Raw genomic sequence first — 19,138 nt, 5'->3', positions numbered from 1 at the left:
CTCCTCAACTCGTGACAACCAAGAAGGAGAGAAGGGGGAGCTGGGAGGGATGTATCCTTAGGTCACACCTCCAGTGGTCCCCCTCTTCTGACCAAACCCCACATCCAGACAGCACACTCAGCTACTGGACTCGTCAATACATGAGTCCACTGATGAACATAGCACCTTTGTGATCAATCACCTTCCACACAGAGGGGAATTTTGGGGGCTATGTAGATGGAAACCTGAACAGTGTAGCAGTGTTCTTCTTGCTTGGCCCCTTGTGGCTGGGTGGGACCATTTGAGAAGTTCTGGCCAGTGAACCTTGGAAAGTCACAGTCCATTTTCAGGTCACAATATATGACTGCCCAAGGGCAGAGCCCTCAGAACTCCCTGTTACTCTGCTGCAGAAGTGGCAGCATTCTGGTGCTGTTCTGGAATCAGAAATAGTAGAAAAGGTCCCCAGATGACCCTTGGGTGAAATTACAAATTATGAATCAGGAATGAGCCTTTGTGGTTAGAAATCCTAAAATGTTTTGGGCTACTTGTTACCATGACAAAATGTAGCCTATCTTGACAACTGAGTTTCTTTAAAAATTATTTTTTTATGTATTTAATGTGGACAGTGGCATATACTTTTTTGGGGGACAAATTATACTGAATACACTGGGGGTATTCTTATGTGTTTCCCACAGTTTTTATTAGTGCCTATGTAAAGATTAATGGGTTCCACTTTGGCAGATTTGTACCTAGATGCAATTTACTTTATTATTTTTTTTTTTTCTTTTTAGCCCAGGCTGGTCTCAAACTCAACAAAATCCTTCTGCCTCAACCTCCTGAGTGCTGGGATTACAGGTGTGCACCACCACACCTGGCTACTTTATTAGTTTAAACCCGCCCCCAGTTTCACACGTTTTTGGTGGGTTTTGGTGGGTGTGTGGAATGTATTTTGATGATATTCATGCCCCCTGTTACCCACCCTTATTCCCCCCACCTTGCCCTTCTACTTTTCCTGTTACTTGTTTTGGTTTTTGGTTGGGATCTTGCTGTTCTGCTTAGGCTGATATTGAACTGACAGGCTTAAGCTACCCTCTGTCTCAATCTCCTGAGTGCTGTGACTAAGACATGAGCCATTACAGTCAGCTTAATATACTGTTTTACAATGATTGTTTTCTAATTATAAAGCAACCTAACTCGCAACTCAGTACTAACAAATTTGGTACCCCCCTCAAAAAAAATAAGTAAATAAAAATCACTCAGAATCCTGCTACCCGGCAATGATCACTCTACACTGAGTATGTTCTTCAAGTGTTTTTCCTATGTCCATATTAATCAATGAGGAAGGAGGGGGAGAGAGAGAGGCATGGCTAAAATTTATGGACGTAACAGTCGGATGTAACCATCTGAAGCAACATTCAAAGCTCTTGACATATATATATATATATATATATATATATTTTTTTTTTTTTTATTTTATTTAAGGAGAAAAAGAAAAAAAAAACAGAAAAAGGGTACAAGTTATACAGAATTTCAGAAAAAATAAACAGGAAATCACTAGTTAATAGATTACATATTGTCATCTTAGAAATAGTTGTTCAAGTTACATGATTAAAGCATATAAAGTGGACATTCAAACAGTGAGACTGCAAACAGTCCTGTTCAATGATCCAACAAAACTCAGTAATATGGTTATCTATCTTATACACTTAAATATACATGCAGTTATATCCTTCAGAGCACTTTCTTTTCCTCTCTTTTGTACAATGACAATTACTCATTTTGGGTTTTATTACTTCTATAGTTATTACTTTTTTTTTTGAAGATAATAAAACCAAATGTGACATAACAAAACAGAGTCAAATCAAAAGGATGGACATAGTACATAATGTAAAAACAGAATACAAGGGGATCAACAATGGTTACCATAATGCCTCCTGCTATCTTAAAAAGCTCTTGACATATATTAACAAAGTTATTCATTATCACACCCTAGGAGGCATTATTATTATTATTCCTTTTTGCAGATGAAAAACTGGGAGCCCAGGGAACTGCTTTTGTCTCAAGTGTTTGACCTATTTCTATTGGCTTCCCATCTGCTCTTAAACTGGCTTTCCTTCTTGGTATCCTTATTTCATTTTTCTTTTTTCTTTCTTTCTTTTTTTTGTCTTTTTTCACTTTTTATTGGTACCAGGGATCGAACTCACGACCGCCTGCTTGCAAGGTAGGCACTTATACCGCTGAGCTAAATCCCCAGCTGGTATTCTTATTTCATGAGTGAGTTTTCCCTCCTTTGGCCACACGTTGTGGTGACCAGTGAATTTTCGCATCTTACAGTGTGCCAAGCGTACTCCCTCTCCCATGATTGTCTGCAGGCCCAGTCTCATTCTGGTCCTCCACACTTTACACCTGGAGCACCAGGTCTTACTGTCCATTCCTTTCCTTTTAATCTCCACATAATGATGCCAGACAAATGCTCTTAAAAATACTCCTCTGTGTAATTTATTTGCTCAAACACTTTCTTGGGGCTCCTCAGGCCCCTCCTTGCTGAGAATAAAATCCAGTGTCCCACAATGACCTTGACATTTGCTCTTTGTCTGCTTTCCCAAGTAATCCACTCTTTACCTTGATCTTGCTTAAATATGTATTTGTCTAGAATGTTTCTGATTCTTTTTCTTCCCTTGGTAAAATGCAGTTGTACTGATCTGTTCACTGGCTTGTGACTTTCTGATATTGAGATAATATTAATTTGTTGTTATGCTTTGTGTCTAGAAGTCCCCTCAAAGCCTCATGTGGTCATAGAGTTTGTTCCAAGGTGACTGAATCTAGTGTGACTGATTCATAGTACAATGCTAGGATTACAAGGATGCTGGGATTAAGAATGGATGATTGCGAGATCAGTCTACTTATTGGATTGGCGCTCTAATTCTAGCAGTCTGGATACCCCTCCCCTGCTTGCTTTTGCTGTCTTATGCCACCATGAGCTGTTTTTCCTCCGCAATGCCCATCTGCCAAGCCACCCTGCCTTGCAGCCAGCCAGTTATGGATCAAAACCTTTATAAAAACTGTGAGCTAAACAAATCTTTCCTCCTTTAGCTTTGGGGGTCAGGTATTTTGTCTCAGCAATGAGAGAAAGCTAACTAAGACACTTGTGTTTTTAAATCCTTTATCTGGCTATCTCCTTTCCTTAGCTAACTTGTAACATTTCTGAAGGTGCTTACATTTCCTTATACCCTTGTGCTCCTGGAAGAAGATGTGATAGACGAGATATTTGATTAAAAGAGATGCTATACTAACGAGCCTTCCTTCTTAAGAAAAAAGTAAAAATAGACCTTTCCTTGTTGACTTAGTTTTGACTTTACTATTTATAATGTTGTTTACCCTGACAGTCTGGGCTTTTTTTGATAGTCAGATCAATATTTGCTTGACTAGCTCAAGAGCAGGCCTTATTAGCGGAGGTTATTAAATTGTCAAATATTGGATTTTTAAAAAGGAAAATAAACGTCCTCTAGAAAAGTTTCAGTGACAGAGCTGATGCCTTTGCTGTTAATGACCAAATGCTGTCCCTCTGGGCCCTGAGCTCCGTGGTGAAAGCTGTCATTCCTCAGTCATTCACAGGATCTGGGTCCCTACCACCGACTCTGGCATGCAGGTTGTGCTGCATGTGTGGGAGGAAAAGCAGCCGAACGGCACTGCAGGCTGGGAAGGGGACACTGCATCTCAGACAGTTGTTAACATTGAATATGTGCCGTGCATTAAATATCTTTTCTTTTAATCGGTAATAATCAAATAATATTGACCAACCAACCAACTAACCTCAACTCCTAAGTCAGTGTACTTAGTGTCCACTTGTGTAATTGTGATGCTGCCACTCCAGTTTTGCAGGGGGTCCCTTTTCCTTACGTCTATCGCTGTATAGTGGTCCTGCTGGGCTGGCTATGTGTATGCTCCTGTCCCATTTTCTGCTTCCTTGAAACTCACCTTAGAACACCCCAAGTTGGCAGCAGTGATATAGCCTAGCAAGTGAGAGATGAGAGGGCAAGTGGATGGTATCAGAGAGCTTTTGGGGTGCAGGAGTGGAGGAACAGATACAGGAAGCCTTAGCTCCAGACTACCGGGGGGCCAGCCCTTGAAAGGAAGCGCTTTGCCTCATGCTGGCCATCTTGCCCACAGTCCTCAGTTCTCAAATCCCAGGGAGCCACGCCTGTGGCCTAGGTTGCCCCTGTTTCTTACACCCGAAGTTGCTGTACCATCTTTAGACTGTGGGCGTGTTTGTGATGCCCGAGTAGTGAGAGCTTCCCTTCTCCATCCCACCAGCCTGCAGATCATTGACCTCGGCGTCCCTGCCTAGGTCCTTGATGACAACTCCAGGGAGATAAATACTCTTGTCTTTCAACTTCTCGACTGGTCCCTCTTCCTACATTTTTTTGTCTTGTTGGTCACCTGATGAACCCTATTACTATACACTGTGTTGGGGACAGCCTGAGTCAGAATTGCTCAGAGAATGTAAAATAAATGGACCAAAGAGAAGCCAGCACTGGGCACATACACTTGTGGGGACTGGCAGAAACTAATCGTGCTCAATGATGGCAAAGGTTCCTTGGTCAGGAGGCACAGTCTTACGTCCTGGGCCAATTTCTAGTGCTTGAGAATGAACTGTGTTTCTTGGGGAATGGACCCGCACACAGAGTTCTGAAATATATTATTATATATGTGTAACCACGTACACATACTTGGCAATATTTCTGAAGCAGTATTTGGGTTAGCTAGCATGGCGTGTAGCAGCTTAAATGTGGCAGGCATGTCTGCTAGAACTGTACCAAAATGCTTGCCCTCCAATCCTTGCTTTCGGAACTTCTTCTGGGGAATCTCAGGCTAAGACACTTGTTATAGCCAAGATGTTCATTTTTTCCGAGAAGACAATTTTAGATTATATGGAAACTATGAATTCGTTTGGAACGCTTTCTGCAATTAAGATGCACAGCAGGAAAGCACCTTATTTAAAGACTAAAATGTGTACACATTATGTTATTTTATAGTATCTAATTCATTGTTGGAACAAAATGAATATTAAAAATGATAATTATATGTGTAATCAATGTATACCAAAATTGTTAGAATGAATTGTTCATCAGAGATATAAGGTGTTGTTATCACATTATTCTAGTCTCATGCTTTATAACATTTGCGGTTCTCAAAGTCATGTTTATAAAGACCCCACGAATTGTAATCTGGCTGGCAATTTTCCAGCTGAGTTGGCATGGTTTGTGTGAGAACAAATTCAAATTGTTAGAGCAAATGTAGACTAAGCAGTGAGAGAGACTGAGGTTCGTTTGGGCTGCTGATCATGACCTTGGGTCAGGACAGGTAATGCGATTTATAAAGATCATTGTATTCTGCTTTGGCACTCAGCAGATTACTGTGCCAAGGCACATTAATACCTGTAACCCTTTCATGGTGTTTTATTTTTTTAAAATCAACTTTTTTCCCTGAAATGGTCGTTAAGAGTAAACACAAATTTCAAAATCATGGGATAAATAACAAGCCACTTGTTAAAAGAGGCAAAGTTGCCTTCATAGGATGATTATCCACATATACATTTTGGTCAAAGGAACAGGACTAGTGAATAACCTGTGGCTGCCTGAATCTCTTGAAATAGCATGAAATTGTATGGCTCTTTTCTTTTACATCTGCCTCTGGACTTGGCATGTAGGTCTCTAATAATGTTAAAATACTATAATAAAAGAGATGTTGAAGCATTGTTCAAAACGAGATGAATAAGAGAATAGGCTAATAATAACAGTGGGCTTAGTCCATGATTTTTTCTTTTTTTTTTTTGAGATAGGGTCTTGCTATGCAGTTCAGGCTGGGCTTGAGCTCACTTTGTAGCACAAGCTGGTCTAGACTTGCAATGATCTTTCTGCCTCAGCTTCCTGAGTGCAGTCCATGATTTAGAAGGGTGTTATTAGATTGGTTATTAGATTAGATTGGTTAACCCCTTCTTGGTAATAGTTTGACCTCCAGTTTGTTGGGAAGATAACTAGTGATGGTGTATGACTAGCATCTGGTGTACCTTTGCGTCTGGCAGTTCTCATTGTAATAATCACAAACATTTCTTATTGCTCCCGTTTCTCTGCTTTACTCTACATGTTACTAACAGCTTTGGAATTCAAAAATTAGATTTAAGGACAAAGCTTGGCTTGGCCTGATTGGATGTTATTTTAAAATTTATATCTAATGTCACTATTTGTTCATTTGCAGAGTGCTCGTCTTTGGGTACCACTCCGGACTCTCCTGGAGGGTATTAATATAATGTACAGGAACATGCATCCTTTTACTGTTGTGAAATTGGATTAAAAAAAATTTAAGATGCTTCCAAGCTTAATGAGTTGAGGCTGAGAAGTGGTTGTGGATTATAGATCTGAATTCTTTTTTTGTAGGGTGTTATTAGGGATTGAACCCAGGAACTGTACACTGAGCTATGCTTTCATTGTTTATTTTTTTTTTTAGAAACAGGGTCTCAGTAAGATGCCCAATTGCCCAGAGTGCTTGAATTTGGAGTCTTTCTGTCTCATCCTCTCAGAGCACAGGGATTACAGGCGTACATCATCATGCCTGGCTATGAATTCATGTTCCCTTTCAATCTAGACAACCTTGATTGATTATGCTTGCACATAGTGCATGCAGATCTTCACTAGGATTTTCTGGGAAGCTAATGCCTTCTTTCAGGTCAGTGGCTGGATATTTCAATAATGATAGCTATTATTTGGATCTCAAATGTCTCCCCTAAGGTTATGTGTTAAAGAATTTGTTGCCAGGCTGTGGTGCTGTTGGAAAATGGTAGAATCATGATGGAAATAATGGAGGCCAAGTGGGAGAAAGTCAGATCACTGGGGCCTCTGGAACGGATTTTGGGACCCTTGCACCTCTTTTCTACCTTTGCTTCCTGGCCATATCAGGTGAACAGCTTTGCTTCACTGTACGTTCCTCACTGTCTCCCTCTCACTACAAGCCCCAAAAGAATGGAGCTCATTCACCATGGACTGAAGCCTCTGAAACTGTGAGCCACAATAAATCTTTCTCCCTTATTTGTCTGTTATTTTTGTTTTTTGTCTGACACAGGGTCTTGCCATGCAGTTCAGGCTGAACTTGAGCTCACTTTGTAGCCCAGGCTAGTCTTTTTTTTTTGATACCTAGATCAAACTCACGACCTCATGCGTGGCAGGCAGGCACTTATGCCGCTGAGCTAAATCCCCAGCCCCCAAGGCTGGTCTTAAACTCACAATGATCCTCTTGCTTCAGCCACCAAGATTGCTGGAATTACAGGCATGCACCGCTAAACCTTTCCGCCTTATAAATTGACTTTCTCAGGTATTTTGTTATAGTGACAGAAAGCTGACTAATACGATGATGACCACTTGGCATAGGGAAAAGCATTTCCAATGGGGGAAAATGTTATGTCGATTTGGGGCAATATATTAGTCATCATTCTGATGGATCAGAAATGTTTCAGAAGTTAGAATAAAGTTAATCTCTGTAAGAAGACATTGGTGTGTCATGGTGATAGATGGCACAAACTGAAATGACAGAAGCTTCAGTGTCAGCCTCCAGATGGTGGGGAGAGATTCTGGCTGTGTTAGTGAGGAAGGCATGAAGACAAATCGGAGGCCACTAAATCCTGGGTCATAAAGGGACTTCCATGGCTTCTCCTGGTACAAATTCATGCCATCAGCATTTCCAATGAACTTTTGATCTTTCTCTGTAAATCATACATAATGAAAGGAATGGATCTTTACTGTTTTGCTTGGGCTAATTTGACATTTCTTTGATGTTTTCAGCTCTTTTACCTAATACCTTCCCTAAGTAATCAAATAATTTAAGAGTGTTATAAAGTATTTAAGTAATCAGCACATTTAATTCAGACTTTTTTACGAATATCTGAAAAAATATTTTTTTCTCAATTATCTAGCTGTTTCTAGGTATGATGATTATTTTCATGAGCATTATCTAATCAAATATGTACATTACTCCCTATTTCTTCTGTTTTCTTAATGCTTATAACAATACTTTTTTTTTTTTTTGTGGTACCGGAGATTGAACTCACGACCTAGTGCTTGCCAGGCAGGCGCTTATGTCACTGAGCTAAATCCCCAGCCCTATAAGAGTACTTTTAATTTTTATTTTAAAATAATTTTAATTGACATAATTGTACAACCATTAATGAAGTGCAGTGTGATGCTTTAATCTGTGTGTACAGTATGTAGTGATTAAGTCAGCTTAATTATCATCTCACAAAATTATTTGTGTATTATGTGTGTGTGAGAGAGTTATTAAATCTACTCCTTTTTTTGTTTAGAGACAAGCTTTCAGTATGTATCCCAGGCTGGCTCAAACTCACAGTGATCCTCCTGCCTCAGTCACCTAAGTGCTGGGATTACAGGCATGCACCACCACATCTGGCATTAAATCTACTCTTTTAGCAGCTTTAAAACAGATCTCTAAAACTTATTCCTCTTTAAGTGAAGCATCCTACTCTTCTGCCAGCATCTTCCCTTTCCCTGCCTTCTGCTCTGTACCCCTGTGAGTTCAGCTGGTTTAGATTCCACATATAGGTGGAGTTGTGGGGTGCTTCTCTTTCTGTGCCTGGCTCGTGTCACCTAACAGTGTCCCCAGGCTCATCCATATTGAGGCCAAGGACAGGACTCCCCCTGTTCCCCTGGCCCCAAGGATGAATGACCCTCCATTGTATGTGTGCATTACATTTTCTTCACCCACTCATCTGTGGGTGGGTCCTTAGGTTGGTCTCACATTTGGGCTGTTGTGAATGATGCTGCAACAAACATGGGAGTTCAGATGTGCATTTCTCACGTGGAATTTTAATTCCTTTGGGTTTACATCTGGAATTGTGATTGCTGTAATTCTACTTTTTAGCTCTCTGAAGACCCTTCACACTGCTTCCCATTCCCACCAGCAGACATACAAGATTCTGTCTTTGTTACAAGCTTTCAATTTCTCGATCGTTGCTGCTCTGCTTTTTCTGTGTGAACGTGCACATTTGGTAGATTAGTAAAAAGTCACTTTCGAGCCAGGTATGGTGACCCATGCCTGTCATCCTGGCACTTAGGAGGTTGAGGCAGGAGGACTGCTTTGAGTTTGAGGCAAACCTGGGCTACAGAGTGAGTTCAAGGCCAGCCAGAACTGCATAGCGAGACCCTGTAAAAAAAAGACAAAAAACAAAACAAACAAAAAAAAGAGTGTAAGAGTAATCAGACATAAGTAAAAGCAGTTTTTGATGCTCATAGTTGATATTTCTACATATTTGTTTCTTTGATGTTTTCAGAACTGTATTAACTTCTCATCTTGAACTATTAAATATTACACAATAGCCATTTGAGTGAGTTCAAGGCAGCCTGTACTATATAGTGAGACCCTGTCTAAGGAAAATCCCAAAATACAAAACAAAAAGATACCATGTTTTATGGGTCTGAAGTACTTTAAGGCCCTATGTGAATGCAGAATCATAATTTTAATTGTGAAGTTAGATATAGTAATAGAGTAGTGGTGATAATTGGTGTAGCTCATGTGGACCAAGCACTCAGTAAGTGTTGGGCTTTCTGTGGGCTGACTCCTCAGTGCCTCTTGGAAGTAGGTGAACTGTGATCCTCGGCACATGAGGAAGAACATACAGGGAGTGCGTTGGAGTAGCTTGATATAGTAAGAAGGCCAGTTCCTAACAAAAAGCTGCACACATCTGATACCACAGCCAAAGTTCTTATGGACCACTTGAGTACTTAACTGAATCATAATTCTACCTAGGACATTGATCATTACCTTTTATTTTAAAACAAAACACATATATGCTGTCCCTGTCTGCAACTCAGTAGCACACTGCAGTGGGAAGGGTCATCTAGCCAGTGTGACCAATTCAGAAGAATTGTAACCAACAAAGAAAGAAACTGGGGCCTCCTGGAAGAAGCAAAAAAGATGGGAAGAGGAAGCAACAACAAAAAGTCCCCAGGTCCCAACCCTGAGAACATTGACCAGGACAGGTAAATACAAAGGAGAATGACAGCAGCAAACATGCAATATCAGACACAGCACCAGTGGACATAAAGAGATGTATTTGGGACCTCATAGATGAGTTCAAAAGTGAAATATTTAGCCAACTAAAGCAAGATATAAGAAGATTAATAAAAGAGATACTGAACACCCCTCAAGCAGACATAGATGGAAGAAGGGAGGAACTCAGATAAAGGAGAGAACCTTTGGTGAAGAATATAAAAAAATATAGAATACATGAAGCAGATTCAAAGAGATCACCAGGAAATTAAAAACTCTATGGAAAGATGGCAAATCAGCTTGAAAGAAACTAAGGATAGATTATCCAAACTGGAGGATAATTTTGCAATGTGGGAGTATGAAAGGGAAAACTTTTTAAAAATAACAAGGAAACAAGCAGTAACAATATAAAGGCTAGAAGATGACAAAAGGATCTATAACTTGAGAATAAAGAATGTAAATGAAGAAGCCAAGATACAGCAAAGGAACTACAAAGGTTATTCACAGAAATAATTAAGGAAAACTTCCCAAACATAGGAAAAGGAAATGATATTCTGATGTATGAGGCATACAGAACTCCAGCCACCTACGACCAAAACAGAGCTACACCCAGGCATATAATAATCAAGATCCCAGAAATTCAATATAGGAACAGAATATTAAAAGCTGTTAGAGACAAGAAACAGATGATCTATAAAGGAAGACCCATCAGAATCACGGCAGACTTCTCGACACAAACCATCAAGTCAAGAAGTGCCTGGAGTGAAATATTCCAAGCCCTGAAAGAAAATGACCTCCAGCCCAGATTGATATACCCTGCTAAACTGTCTCTAGAAATTAATGGAGAAACAAGATGCTTCCAAGACAAAGAGGAACTTGGGAAATTTGCAACCACCAATCCAACTCTACAGAGAATACTACAGGGCATCCTAAAGAGAGAGAAAAGTACTAGGATTCCAGAAACAGTGGCAGAGAGGCCTCAATGAATGGAGCAGAAAACAGAATGAAGAAGATAAGCAGACAACTGATGGCAAAAAAAGAGCATAACAGGAATGAGGCAGAGAAGATTTTATTCAAAACTGATATATATGATTGACAGTATCAAGTCTGAGAGTAGAGGCAACTACACTGAAAATGACATGACTCTATGATACACATTCTAGTTTGATAACTGCCGGTTTTTGAAGTTCTATACTATATACAAAGTTGTATTTTTATTAATACTGTTATGTACTGATATATTCAATTATACTATGTCTGATGATATAACCAATTCTATTGGAGATAACAAGAGACAACACAGGAACCATGATAGAATGATTTGTACAGTGGTCATATATGTTTATTTCATTTCATGTGTTTATAGGAATATGTTTTGTTTTGCCTTGCTTTGTTTTCTTTCTCCCTCTAATATAGAAAGGATAGAAATACACGTTAAAACTCATGCATGTGTAGAATCTATAAACAGTTTATGAGAACTGATTTTATGACACATGATGAAATGAACAGATACTTTGAAGAAAAAGAGACACTAAAGTACCCTGTGCTGATCCTGGAGTGTCATAATGTGACACCCAGAATGTTCAGAGTGGTATTAGACTTCTTGGGTTTGTTCAGTCTCAACATAATTGAAGATATGGATAACTGCATGTATGTTTAAGTATATAGGGTTGATAACCATATTTCTAAGTTTTTGTTGGATAGTTGAACAGAACTGGTTGCAATTTCACTGTTTGAATCCCCACTTTATAAGCTCCACTTTAGTATCTTGAATAACTATTTGTAAGAAGACAATCCGTTGGTACCAATAAAAAAAAAAAAAGACAATCCATAATCATCAAGTAGTGATTTCTTACTGTTTATTTTTTCTTTGGAATTATGTATTATTTCTACCCATTTTCTGTTTTGTTTAGTCTTTCTTTAAGTTAAATTAAAAAAAAAAAACAAAACGGGGCTGGGAGTTTAGCTCAGCGGCATAAAGCGCCTGCCTTGCAAGCAGGCAGTCATGAGTTCAATCCCTGGTACCGATAAAAAGGAAAAAGACAAAAAAAATTTAAAAAAAGACACTGCAGTACCCAGTGTTGATCATGGAGTGTCATGATGTGAAATCCAGCAATACTACTATTTTTTGTTCAGAATGATTTTAACCTGCTTTAGTTTGTTTAATCTAAGCATAAATGAAGCTATGGATAACTGCATGTATGTTTAAGTGTATAGGATTGACAACCATGTTATTAAGTTTTTGTTGGACAGTTGAACAGAACTGTTTTCGGTCTCGCTGTTTGAATTCCCACTTTACACGTTCCATTTTTGTATCTTGAAAATTATTTGTAAAATGACAATATGTAAACATCAACTAGTGATTTCTTTTCTTACTGTTTATTTTTTCTCTGAACATATTATTTCTACCTATTTTCTGTTTTATTTAGTCTTTCTTTAATTAAAATTAGAAAAACAATAACAAAAAAACCAAAACACCCGATAATAGCCCAGATTTTGGGGGCCATATTTCCTTGTCACGGACTATAAACTACTTATACTTTCCAAGCTTAGTAAGTTAAAGTGAGTATGATGTAAGAAACACAAAAATCTTAGGCATATTAATTTAGTATGTAAAACAATTTAAATATAATCTTTCTTACTGTTAAATAACAAAGAGGGATTATCTATGAAACCTTTTCATCTACAAGGTGTTTAAGAAGGAAAATGTTTGAAACTGAGACAATAGCATTATCTTCCATATAAGGTTTCTATGTAGATTTTCATAATCTTTTATCTCTCCAGATTAACAACAGTTCAATAAATATAAGGATAAGCTTTATGATGACCCATAATATAAGCAGTCTTGTAGATGAATTCTTTGAATTAAAGGGAAAAATGGGCGACATTTTCATTAAGGTGCTGGACAAGGTTTTGTATCACTCGATTGTCTAGAATACAGTGGTTGACCCTGGTGATGCCAGTGACGGCAGCACCGCACTGCTTGTGCCCATGTGTCTCTCTGGCCTGGGATCTTCTCTCTGGCCACCACGCATCTTCACATGCCTGGAGAGAATCCCGTGTCACACCCACGCTTGTTTACCTGGAAAGTGCTTCCTGGCAGCCATGTGCACTTCCCAGGAGATAAATTTAAACAGCTGGTCTGCTCTTCTGTGTCTTCAACATAATTACTGAAGAAAATGTCATGCAACATATTTGGGGATGTGCTTTTCAGATAATGCACACTTTCCTGCCACCCTTGTGGCAGCCAGTTAGTGAGGAAACTGGAGATAGAGATGGAAATGTAAGTATGCTATTGCTCCTAACAGTTCCAAAATTGTTTTGAGACTTTCTGCTCTCACATGATTAATTTTGTTAATAGCAGAGGAACTTTTTATCATTAGGCTTTTGTCTCTAAGTATAATGATATCGTTTTATATTTTGGTGACATATTTTCCTAAATGGTAAGAGGACAAGTTGTTTTATTTTTAATTTTTAAAATTAAAAATATTTAAACTATGGTTTTAGATAAAGTCAAGTTCTAATTTTGTCTCTACAACTTATTAATTGTTATTAATGTCTTTCACTTTCCTGGGACTCAGCTTTCTCATCTGCGAATTGGAATATATATATATATCCCCTGTAATGTTGTTACTGTTGAATGGCACAAATGGTGTGAAGTGTTTAGCATAGTTTCCAGAAGGTAGTCATTAAACAATAGTAATTATATTGCTTCACTGTAGCATGAATTAGAGTTCATCTAAAACATTGCTTGATGTTTATTTGTAAATGAATTTTCTTTTCTTTCTTTCTTTTTTTTCTGTGCTTGGCTTGAACCCAGGACTTTTGCACCGAGCTACATTTCCAGCCCTGTTTTCCTTTTAATTTTGCGATAAGATCTTACTAAATCACCAAACTGCCCTCGTCTCAGCGTCTGAGAGTGCTGGGATTATGGGTGTACCATTATGCCTGGTTTACAGCTTTTATTCTATATAGATTACCTGTTAAAATATTTTTAGAGAGGAAACTTTGGCTACAGTTTAGAACAATGGATACGAGAGGAATCCTCTTTGTGTTCACGCCGAAGCTTCTTGCGCAGCTGCTCCTTGGAACTCATGTGAGAATTTTCTGCTCTGAGCAGGTGGAAAGCCGATGCCAAACACCCAGGAAAACTAAAAGCACTGTCATCACATGAGGTAGAAGACCTCTCATGGGCTCCTCAGGGCAGTGGTAGCAAATTTCTGCACAATGGTGCCCCTGTGTGCATATATTTGGCTCAATGCTTCCACAATGAGTATCAGTTGTAACAACACAGAGATCTTTTTCTGGGTGTGGTCCATCCAAAGAAGGGGATCAGTGGCCTCCAGGCAAGGTGATGTCCTTGATGCCCACTAGAAACCTAGCATGTCCATTCTGAAGCTCTTTTGGGTGTTGAGTAAAAGCACATGATTGGATGTACACCTTCCAATCTAGGGCTGCCCATCAGCCTGGCCTTTGCATTGTGTAAGTGTTCTTAGTGTTTGGAGAATCAAGAACAGCCCTGTCTTTTTCTAAGGATTCTACTGTGTGTTTTACAGAGAAACTGCAGTCATTTCCTGACTGAAGTGGTCCTGACAAAAGGAAACCCTCCACCCATGTAAACTGAACAGCAAAACAGTTACTAGGTATAAATTCTGGTAACAGGATCTTAGTCCCAGCCTGTCACAGCTATGACCGTCTAAAGACAACTTCAACTGCTCCACGTCACATGGAACAGCATGTGGAATTCTTCTAGATGGTCATTGTCTGTCTCTTTGTGGCTATCCCCCATGGAAACGTTTTCTCTGTGGTGATCCTTCTGTGGACCTGTGTCTTCCTCTTTCATGCCTTTGGTCTTTGTGATCCCCTCATGATCCCCTCTCATCATTCTTTCCTCGAAATCTAGATGGTGGAACTGACTTTCATGCTGGCTGTGGCTGTGAAACTATCTGAACAGGAGGCTGCAGCAAACCACCTTTCTGCTATGGCTGTGTCCGCAGCAGTGGCATCACAGGTGCTGCGGAAATCTGGGCCTGCAGCTGTGGCTGAGGCTGGGGCTGAGCCTGCGATCTGTGATCTGCAGTGCAATTGGCTGAAGAGCAGTGGGAGTCTCCAGTAAAGGTTGAGTTTGGGACTGATAGTGATTTGGAAGTGTTCAAGTTCTTTGAACTTTCCATTTTAAAGGCATATTGGGATTGATAAGTAGCACCAACCAATATTCGGTCACCCATTGGAGTGGAGGATTTCCCCTTGATAAGCACAGGCTAAAAGAACCCATCTTTGTCTCCAAGTCCAGATGGAACACGGAGCCGTGAAACATGGTGCTTCTGAGGTTGGGTTTGCTGTTGGCTGGACGTTGGCGGGGCATGTCTGTGCTGCAGGCTGAGGAGGAGACAGGTTAAGGCTTGCAGTGTGTGTGACAGTTGGCTGCGTTAGAGTCTGCTGGGGCTGTGGTGACTGTTGCTGCACGTGGCCTGCTGAGGTTGTGATTACTGCTGTTGCCGTGCGGTCTCTGCAGCTGTGGCTCATGCTGCAGTGCTGCAGTTTGCTTTAACTGATGGTTTGCTGGTGTTTGTGTGGTCAAACCTGTTGCTGCTAATGCAGTTTTGCTGCACATAAGGGACGAGCGGCATTTTGAGAAGGGCTGGCTGCTGAGCAGCTAGTGAGCTGGCTTTGATACCATGGTGGTTGTAAACAGAGTAGCCCATGGTGAATTCTTCTGTCCTCCAAACTGATCCATGATGCAAGGGGAAAAAATCTTCACTTGTTTTGTCTTCTTACTTGCAGTCTGAACTGGGTCCTGGCTAACACTGAATCCATTTCAGATCTGTTAGCCTTCAGTACTGTGATCCATTTTGAGTTCATTTTTATACATGGATATCTAATGGTTTCAGTGTCATTTGTTGAAAAAGCCATTCTTTTTTCTAGGGAAATATCTTTGCACCTTGGTCAAAAGTCAGTTGTATATATGTCTATGCTGGTCCATTTCTGGATTTTCTTTTCTGTTTCACTGATTTATTTGATAATAAACTGATTTATTTGATCAATATTATATTGGTCTGCTAATGTTATCTTTCTAAATTCAAATTTATTTTTTTTAATTGTTATTGCTTTTTTTGAGACAAGATCACACTATGTAGTTCAGGGTGGACTTGAAACCACTATGTAGCCCAGTATGGCTTTGAATTTGTGAGGAGCTTCCTGTCTTAGCCTCCCAAGTGCTGGGATTCCAAGTGTGTACCACCACGCCCAGTTTCAAAATTAGTTTTAGTTCTCCAGATGTATTCTTTTTGAAAATCCTTTTGCACGTTCTGTGTCCTTTGCATTGAATTTTGGAATGAAGTTGTTAATTTCTTCAAAAAAAGGAGCCTGTTGGAATTTTTATTGGAATTGCATTGCATTTGTTGATCAATTTTGAGAGCACTGACAGCTTAACAATATTGAATCTTCCAGTCACAAATAAGATACATTGCTCCATTAATTTAGTCTCTTAAAATTTGTTTCAGCAATGTTTTATAATTTTCAATAGGTAGCTGTTCCCCATACTTTGTTAGACTTACTCTAAGTAATTTATATTTTTGATGCAATTGTAAATGATATTATCTTAGTTTCTGATCATTGCTAGCCTAAAGAAATACAATTAATTTTCATTATTTGTCTATAATGTGCAACCTTGCTCCACTAGTTTGTTAGTTCTAGTAGCTTTTTAGAAGTCTTTTTCTTTTAAAGTTTTTGATATAGTCACAACCATGTTGTTAAACAATTATATCCTGGGGCTGGGGATTTAGCTTAGTGGTGCAATGGCTGCCGGGCAAGCCTGAGTCCTGAATTTGATTTCTGGTACCACGCACACACACAAAATTATATCCTTCATATCCACATAAATTTAGCAAATATGCATTTTCTCAAGGTATTGAACATTTTTCAAAAACATTAAATGAATAGCTACAGTGTACCTCAAGATTTAGTGAACAATCACTGGTACTAATATATCTATTTTTCCATATACATACTGTGTTAATAAATATCATCATGTTAGATCTGTTCAAAAACTTGACTGCCCAACTGGACTAGCAAATCACAAATTTTGTGTCTACAGTGAAAACTATCAGATTTTAGTCTCTAGTTATTGATTAGCATCATATCACATGGTAGTTTTTATTTCTTTAATTATTAGTGAGGTTAGTACCTTTCATGGGTTCATTAATGTTTTAATTCATCCCGTACACATCCTGTTTGTGTTATCAGAGAATCCATCCTTACCTTTCATAAAAACTTCTATATATATATATACTGCTCCAACATAGAATTTAAAAGTTGGACTAATATTTTCATGTCTTCATGACAGTGATTCTGTGGTCCTTCCTGAGACTCTGATGGTGCACATTCTCAGACATCCAACTTGATATTTTGGGGTCCTGGCACATTAAACACTCTCCCCTTCTGTCCCCTTGATACTAATTCAGTGCAGCTGACTGCTTGTGTGTATATTTCTGTGTTCTCTCTAAAGGAACAAAATATACTCTAAATAATTTCCAAAGGCAAGAATACATTTAAACCAACAATTTCTCACCATGGCTGGGAGTAAAAAGCACTGCCAGTACTTAAGCCCCTTCGGCCTCTCGTACATGGCCTGGGTCTGCATGTTGGAGTGAAGCGATAGACTGCTCCACCGCTGTCAGGGCAGCTGGGCTTTTGCTGTCAGGCCTGTGTCAAAGTAACTGAATCATATAAAAGAAAAACAAACCACTGCTCGAAATAACTGAGATCAGTGCTCCTTACCTGCCTATGCTTGTGAGCAGCAGAAATGAACAAGGAATAGTTTCTTAATACAGTGCTCTGATGAAGGACTCTTACTGGTTTTCAAAGAGCGATGGGAGTTAAGTGCGAGTGGTGTGTAGATTGCTTTTTTTTTTTTTTGTCTTTTTGTTTGTTTTTATCGGTACCAGAGATCGAACTCAGGACTGCCTGCTTCCAAGGCAGGCACTTATGCCGCTGAGCTAAATCCCCAGCCCCGTAGATTGCTTTTTGTGCCCCTTGCCTGCAGCAGTCATCACACTTGAGAGTGTAGCTTCCCATCACTGTCTCTCAGACCAGCTTTAGCAGTCATTTGAGTGCCATAGCCATGCACATGGCGTGTTAGTTGGCCACCACCCTAGGTGCAAGCACAAACTTTCAGCCTAGACACAAATCACGTTCATAACCTGAATTATTGTCAGCGTCAGTCTTAAGATTGTTCACGGCCACATGGGAAGGTAGGTAGGTGCCAGGCCAGGGAGAATGTGGGGAAGCCATGGATAGTCAGCAGTGTGAAGTTGAGGGTGGTGAGTGACTTGGACGTAGAGGCTGACAGGTTAGAGACCAGTTCAATGAAGGGTTCAGCAAGTCTGGGTCAGGAAGCTTGATCCTGACAGGGGTGAGAGCCAGACTCTGTGTCTGTGAACCACGGGGATGAACTCTGTAAACCAGGACTATGTGGGCACGAGTACAGATGGCTTACAAGGACAGGCAGAGCGGGAGCCCAAGGATTACTCTTTGAAGTTCTGCTTCAAAGGACTAAACTTCAGCCAATTTTGTCATTCCATTCAAGACCCAAAGTTTAGATCTCCACTCAACAAACCCTTATTTGCCCATGTGGGCAGCACTGCTCAGGCATTGATGATGATGCCTGGATGAAGAGGGCAGTCTTTGTTCTCACAGCACTGACATTCCAGAGACAGGTAATGGACAGATGCGGTGAGCTCATGTCTGTATCGTGGTATGTGCGCTGGTGAAAACTCCAGCAGGATGGGCTGATAGAGTGATGGCAGCAGCGCTGGATGTAGAATTTTGGGGAGCCATGGCTTCGCCATAGTATAGAACTGGAAGAAATTAGTATAGACTTTCCAGGGAGAAGAGCAGCTGATTGGCTCAGGCTTGTCACTTATCTGCCAATGAATTGCATAGGACAGTTCCCCACAGAAGAAAGCCATTCAAACTGTACAAACTGAGACTTTTGTCAAACGAAAAGGGCTAGAAACTTGATAGGCAAGGAGAAACGATGTCCACCAGTTGACGATAGAGGTTCTTTCACTGCATAAAATCTGCCCACACGTGAAGAAAGTGA

The 19,138-nt window shown here is 39.8% G+C and overlaps 1 protein-coding gene and 1 pseudogene across 4 annotated transcripts in view; one reads left to right on the top strand and one right to left on the bottom strand.

Moving 5' to 3' along the window:
• Slco5a1 (solute carrier organic anion transporter family member 5A1) overlaps window positions 1–19,138 on the top strand; it is a 133,089-nt gene that overhangs the window by 30,639 nt on the left and 83,312 nt on the right. The window lies entirely within an intron of this gene.
• LOC134477960 (cell division cycle and apoptosis regulator protein 1-like) lies at window positions 14,128–15,772 on the bottom strand (annotated as a pseudogene).

This window comes from Cavia porcellus, unplaced genomic scaffold, assembly GCF_034190915.1.
Source record: "Cavia porcellus strain 051 isolate PalLab524CR breed Dunkin Hartley unplaced genomic scaffold, mCavPor4.1 scaffold_10, whole genome shotgun sequence".
Classification (NCBI taxonomy): domain Eukaryota; kingdom Metazoa; phylum Chordata; class Mammalia; order Rodentia; family Caviidae; genus Cavia; species Cavia porcellus.
This window is presented reverse-complemented; position numbering and strand designations above follow the sequence as displayed.